A 6,269-nucleotide genomic window follows, 5' to 3' on the forward strand; every position below is an offset into this window, starting at 1 on the left:
CCCCCTCAGCTGAAATAGTCTATCACATTTTAACTCACCAGGCTGTATTCCTCCATCTCCCAGCAGTGTTTTTAAGAACCAGTTTTAACCAGAGGGATAACTTCTCAATCTAAGTAACAATTTTTGACAAATTTTCACTTCCTTGAGTCACAAGTTCATATTCCTTCAGGGTTGGTTTCTTGGTAGATAAATTTGATAGCACAATGAATTCAAACAGGAAAATCTCCAGAAGGGAATATAGTATTTCCAGGCCCCTAGAGATCTGTATCACCTGCCAAAAATTTGTGCTTCACACAGCATTTCTAGGGCCTGGCTAACAATCAAATATCTTAATCTTTTGTTTCAGACACTGAATATGACAATAAAGCTTTAACAAGAAAGGCAAACACTTTCTCATGAGTTTGCTGTTTTTCTCACTTGGTGCAAATTCTTACTCATCCCTGGCTAGTGGGTAATTATAAGACTTTTGTTTCACAGACTAGCTATGGTCTAATAATATTTCAGTACAAGCTTCCAAGTAAAAAAGTCACCTTGCAATTTGTAGTTATGCTAGCTATAAATCTTGGTCACAGGTTAGGAATAGACTCAAAAATGTGTCAGTAATTCATGTTATGTTATGATATCTCATTTAGCTTTGATATAATGACATATGGCAGCTGCAGCCTTTGCCTAATCATGGCCTCACAATGAAGTCTTCCTATGTAGAAAGCAAGATTTCAGAGAATCCACCATATGAAAAGAAACTGCTTTACCCATCAAGCAAAGTTTAGTTGCATATCCAGCGTCTGCCTTTTGAAAGGTAACAGAGGTTGCAGGGATGGTTCTGTGGTGTCTGAGATTTTTCTAGCTTCAGATTTCAGGTGATTGATCTTTATAACACTTCTGGATCAATATTAATATTTTCTTTTTTCAGGTAGTAGAAAACTAAGGCAATAATATATGGGAAGTGCAGGGAAAAGACAAAATGATTGTGTGTGTGTGTGTGTGCGCGTGTGTGTGTGTGTGTGACTTTTCAGAGTAGCCACATTTTGGTAATTGGAAATAGCAGACAGAAAAGCCAATTTTCATAGCAGAAGTATGAAGGATATGAGAATTTGACATCTAGCTTATTTTTATTGGTTTTCTTCTTTTTAAAACCTAATGGATTGCTTCCTGCTATACAGTGTGCCAAAATGCATAAAAATGTTTCAAATATCCAGAGGAACTTCACATCTATTGATCACATTTTATATATTGATTTGTGGCTATGAGAGTCCCATTTCCACTTCTGTTTGTTGTAATGAAAATAGAATGTATACTAATTTGAATTGAAAGAAAATATGTAATGGGAGAGGATATTGTGCATTTTTTTTTCAATTTAGTCTCAGAAAGTTGGTTACATTAAGTCATGCTATTTGTTAATAATCACAATAATAGCCCAAGCCAATCCTGATATTCCCTGAAGTCATCCTGAAAGGTATATTTCCAGGATCTTCATTATATATCTGTTAATTATAGAAGTTTGAGTCTGGATATACACTTGAAAGAAAAGATAGATATATTAAGGTTTATAGGAATTACACATGTGCATGCATGCACACACACACACACACACACACACACTTTGCATACATTACTCATATGCTCCCTTCATAAAGATGTTTATCAGTTTCAATCCAAGGTGAATCAAATTAATATTGCTTCTGCTCAATAGAAATATATAATCAAAAGAGAATGATGCAAATAGATATTAAGAATGTATATAAAAATAGAAAGAAGAACTAAACACCTCCAAAAATGAAATTTATATAAACTAAGTTGTGGTGCATTCTTGGAAGAGGCAGAATTTGCAGAATTTTTAAACTGATGATAGACAGCTTGTTGAATTGACACTAGAATGATATTTCAGGTAACTAGTAGAACAAGGCTTAAAGTTAAAAGATAGACTTTAGAAGTTACAGTCAGATGACTGGCAAAATGAACGTTTAACAAAGGTGGCCTATTATAAGTGGAGGCAACAATTAAGAAGATAAGAAGACAAATTACACGAATACAAAGATATCTAAAGAATCTTTCAACCTTTTTGTTTCTGGTCAAGATGAAACCTAAGCTATTAAAAATTGTCAAATACCCAACTTCTGAAAGTTTTAAAAACCTGAGTCTTTATTAGAGCAGATAATTTCAATTGTTTAAATCTTTTCTGATATGTTTTTTACCAGCTTAAATTCTCCTACTATTATCATCTGAGATTACTTTAAAAGGAGAATGGAAATCAACAAACTTTGTAGGATAATCCTCTGAATTCTTGGTTTTGAAAAATACACCTCCATCTCCTAAAATATAGACTATAAATCAGAATTTTATTTGGTTTTAATTAATGTGAAAATCTGTTTAGACCCAAAATTTAGTGGTCAGACATTACATCTTTCTGTCTTATTTATCACTGCACCGCTAATGTCATTGGCATGAAAAGTGTTTTTTTGTGTTGTTTGGATATGACCAAAATTAGTAGTGTAAGACCCAAAAGTCTTTATTTGTTTTGTCTATGTGAAATGTGATCTTGAAATATCTGTTGGCATCATGTGAATCCTGAAAGATGTTGTTTCTTTTTGTAGTTCTGTTTTATTTTTGTCATTAAAACAAGGAATATGTTGACCTTTATATTTTTATTCAAACTGTTTTACCTTAAACATTCATTGTTATGTCCTGGGAACTGTTATGTCCTGGGAACTATACTAGACCTTAGAAATGTAAGAATTTGGTCTAAGCCATTATCATATTTCATTTGGACAACTGCAACAGCTTTCTAAGTGATTTCCTGCCTTCAGAATGGCTTTCCTCCCATCTTGTCTCCACTCTGAAACCAAAGTCAGGTTTCTAAAACAAAAATTTAATTGTGTCACTCTGCTGCTTAAAATGTTTCAAATGGCTTTATTTTGAAGGTTCCAAGATAAAGTCTCAATACCATACCTTGGCTTCCATGGTCTACACAATCTTCATCCTTCATAATTTCCCACTTAGGTTCCAGATGGACTAAATTTCTTTCTCATCCTCAGGCACTCACTTCAGATAAACTAGTTTCTTTGCCTGCTCAATCCTCCCTCATAATACTAACTCTTCGTCTTCCTTGGATCGGCGCTTAAAAACCACCTTAGCATAGCATCACTCAAGGGCTCACACTGTAAGTTGTGCAATATCCTGTTAGGTTGCCTTGCTTTATGCCTCCATATGACTCTAATACACCTCAATCGTAAGGCATTAGTCTGCTTGTACTGCCATAACAAAATGCCATAGACTGGGTGGCTTAAACAATAGAAAAAAATTTTCCCATTTATGGAGGCTAGGAAGTCCAAGATCAAGGTACCAACAAGATAGGTTTCATTCAGAGGCCTCTTTCCTTGGCTTGTGAGTGGCCACAATTTCTCTGTGTACTCACAAGACTTTTTTATGTGTGTGCATAGAGAGAGAGCTCTGGTGTCTTATCCTCTTTTTATAAGGACACCAATCCTATCAGATTAGGGCTCCACCCTATGACCTCATTTAACTCTTATTACCTCCTTATAGGCCCTATCTCCAAATACTGTCACATTGGAGATTGAGTCTTCAACACATAAATTTGGGTAGAACATAATTTAGTCAATAGCATGTAACATTCATTACATTTTATTGTTAAGGCATAGTTAAGATTTGTTTTGCTTCCTAGACTATAAGCTCTGACAGAGTAAGAACTTAATAGGTACTTTCGAATGGGATAAAAATAAGACATGGTCTCTACCCTCAATAAGCAATAAATGTAGCTCATTAATTAGGCATAAATAAAACTGGTTGTAATATAGCATAGCAGACTTGATTATAATTGTATGAACAAAGTACCACTGGGAAAAATCATAATTTATTAATTCTGATCAAGATAAGGGTGAAGATGGGATGGAAGTCAGAATAAAGGAAGACTTCACAAAGATGACATTTGAACTGGGTGTTAAAAGAAGAAGACTTATTACTTTAAGTATCACTCTAATTTAGGTTTGCCTCCAAAGAAACCAAATCTGTAATGGCTTCTTAAATGTGTATTTCCAATGAGATCCTTGGGTTGTGTTGTATAGGCTGTTTCCTTGTATCCAATTATAAATGTGCTTATAAATCCACACTGTATATCACAGTAGTCACTAGTCACATGTGACTATTTAAATTTAAGTTAATTAAAATTAAATAAAAATTAACATTCAGTCACTCTAGCACTACTTTAAGTGTTCAATAGCCACACATGGCTACCATATTGGACAGTACAAATTATAGAACATTTTCATTATTGCAGAAAGTGTGTTATAAGCAATGCATTAATTTATCTAATAAATTTGTATTGAACATCTACTATTTGCCTGGTACTGGGCTAGATGGTGGAGTGCACAAAGAAAAATATGGTAAGGTTCCTAAATGTCAGGACTCTAGTGAATTGGCCCTGTTCTATGTCTGCAAATTGGTTCATGATGAATTACATTTGTTTATTTTTGCAAAGTTCAGGATGACTGTCTCTAGAAATCTGTGCTGCTTAAAGCTTATTAAATTGAAAGTTTCTCAGATGCTCACAAATCAGAAGCATAGCTATGAATGGAATTTTTAATAAATCCAGTATGTAGTAGGTACCCATTATGTGACCATTTTATGCTGAGTACTTTGGAAAATATATAAGAAATGTAAGACAAAATATCTTTCCTCTATGAGTTTATAAATTAAATGAAATGTTAAATGTAAAAGGAATTTATAAACCATAAATATTTCTTTCTATCATTGAAGTAAAATCGGGGAGACTGGATTCACATAAATTTAATGAGTAAAGAACAATAAAAGATAGTATACAACCAAGTGCTGGATGATATAAACTTAGAAATCCTATGCAAATTCAGAGTTGAGAAAGAATTACATGAAATAAAATAGTCAAGGAAGACTTTGAGAAGGAAATGATGATAGTAGTCATGAATTACTATGTTACAAGAAACAAACAAACAAACAAACAAACAAAAACCAAAAAACCACAATTGTCTTCTCCAAGAGGAGGGATTTACTGATTTATGTAACTGGAAATTTCAGGTGTGGACTTTAGATACAAATGCCTCCAGGGAATCTAAATAAAGTAATTGCCTGTCTCTCCTCCCTTTCTCCATCTGTCAGTTTTACTTTCCTTATCATTGGTGCTATTTTAGGAAGGCACTCCTTTCCTAGTAGCAAGATGGCTACCAGCATCTCTAGGCTAATATACCACTCTTTCAGGATCACCCATGAGAAGATATCATTTACCTCTAATTCATCCTGTTTAGGTCATTCTGTTTAAGTCATTCTGTTTATTATCCGTGAACCAATCACAGATTGGTATCCAAGAGAAGGCAATGGAATGATTGGTCAAGCCCTAATCACAACCTCATCACTTGAGGAGAGGAGGGAGTACTGAGTTGGGTAGGTGAAATCACACAAAGAAAATCCTGGAAATATATCAAAATTAAACAAAACATGGGAAGGGAAATAACAGAAACAACTAAAGTTCTATTTAAAATAGGCCTTGAGGAAAATTCAAATTTGCTTCTTTCTCTGATGGAAAGGTGAATTGGGTGTCCAAAGAAAGAGAAGTAGAATAAAGACACAGAGACAAAAATAAATGTACCATCTCCAGGGAATGAATTTTATTTTATTATGTGGGAATTTATCAGATAAGAGTTTATCCATTTGGCTCTGATTTATCATCTTTAACATACCCTGGGCAAAATCCTCTTCAGTCTTGGCTGAGTCAGTTAACACAAAACAAAACAAAACAGAAAGAAGACAATAAGCAAATCAATTGGTAAAATTCATATCTGGCATGCTCTATCTGATGGCCTGCTTTTATCTTTTTTTTTTTTTTTGCAGCTTTATTGAAATAGACAATAAGTTGCTCATATTTATAGTGTATAATTCGATGAGCTTTTTTTCAATCATAGTTGGCATACAATAATATCTATCTCAGTTTATTTTTTTTTTGTTGTTATTGTTATTTTATTTTTTAGATTCCACATATATGTAAAATTGTGTGATATTTGTCTTTATCTGACTAACTTCATTCAGCACAATACCCTCTATGTCCATCAAGGCAATATCTTTTTCCATCCCCTTCCTTTTAGTCTGTGTGTCTTTTAATCTTAAGTGAGTCTCTTGTAGGCCGCATACATAGGGGTCTTGTTTTCTTATCCATTTGGGCATTCTATCTTTTAGTTGGAGCACTTAATTATTTTCCATTTGAGGTACTTGTTCATAAATATTTA

This window comes from Pteropus alecto, unplaced genomic scaffold (genome assembly GCF_000325575.1).
Source record: "Pteropus alecto unplaced genomic scaffold, ASM32557v1 scaffold182, whole genome shotgun sequence".
Classification (NCBI taxonomy): domain Eukaryota; kingdom Metazoa; phylum Chordata; class Mammalia; order Chiroptera; family Pteropodidae; genus Pteropus; species Pteropus alecto.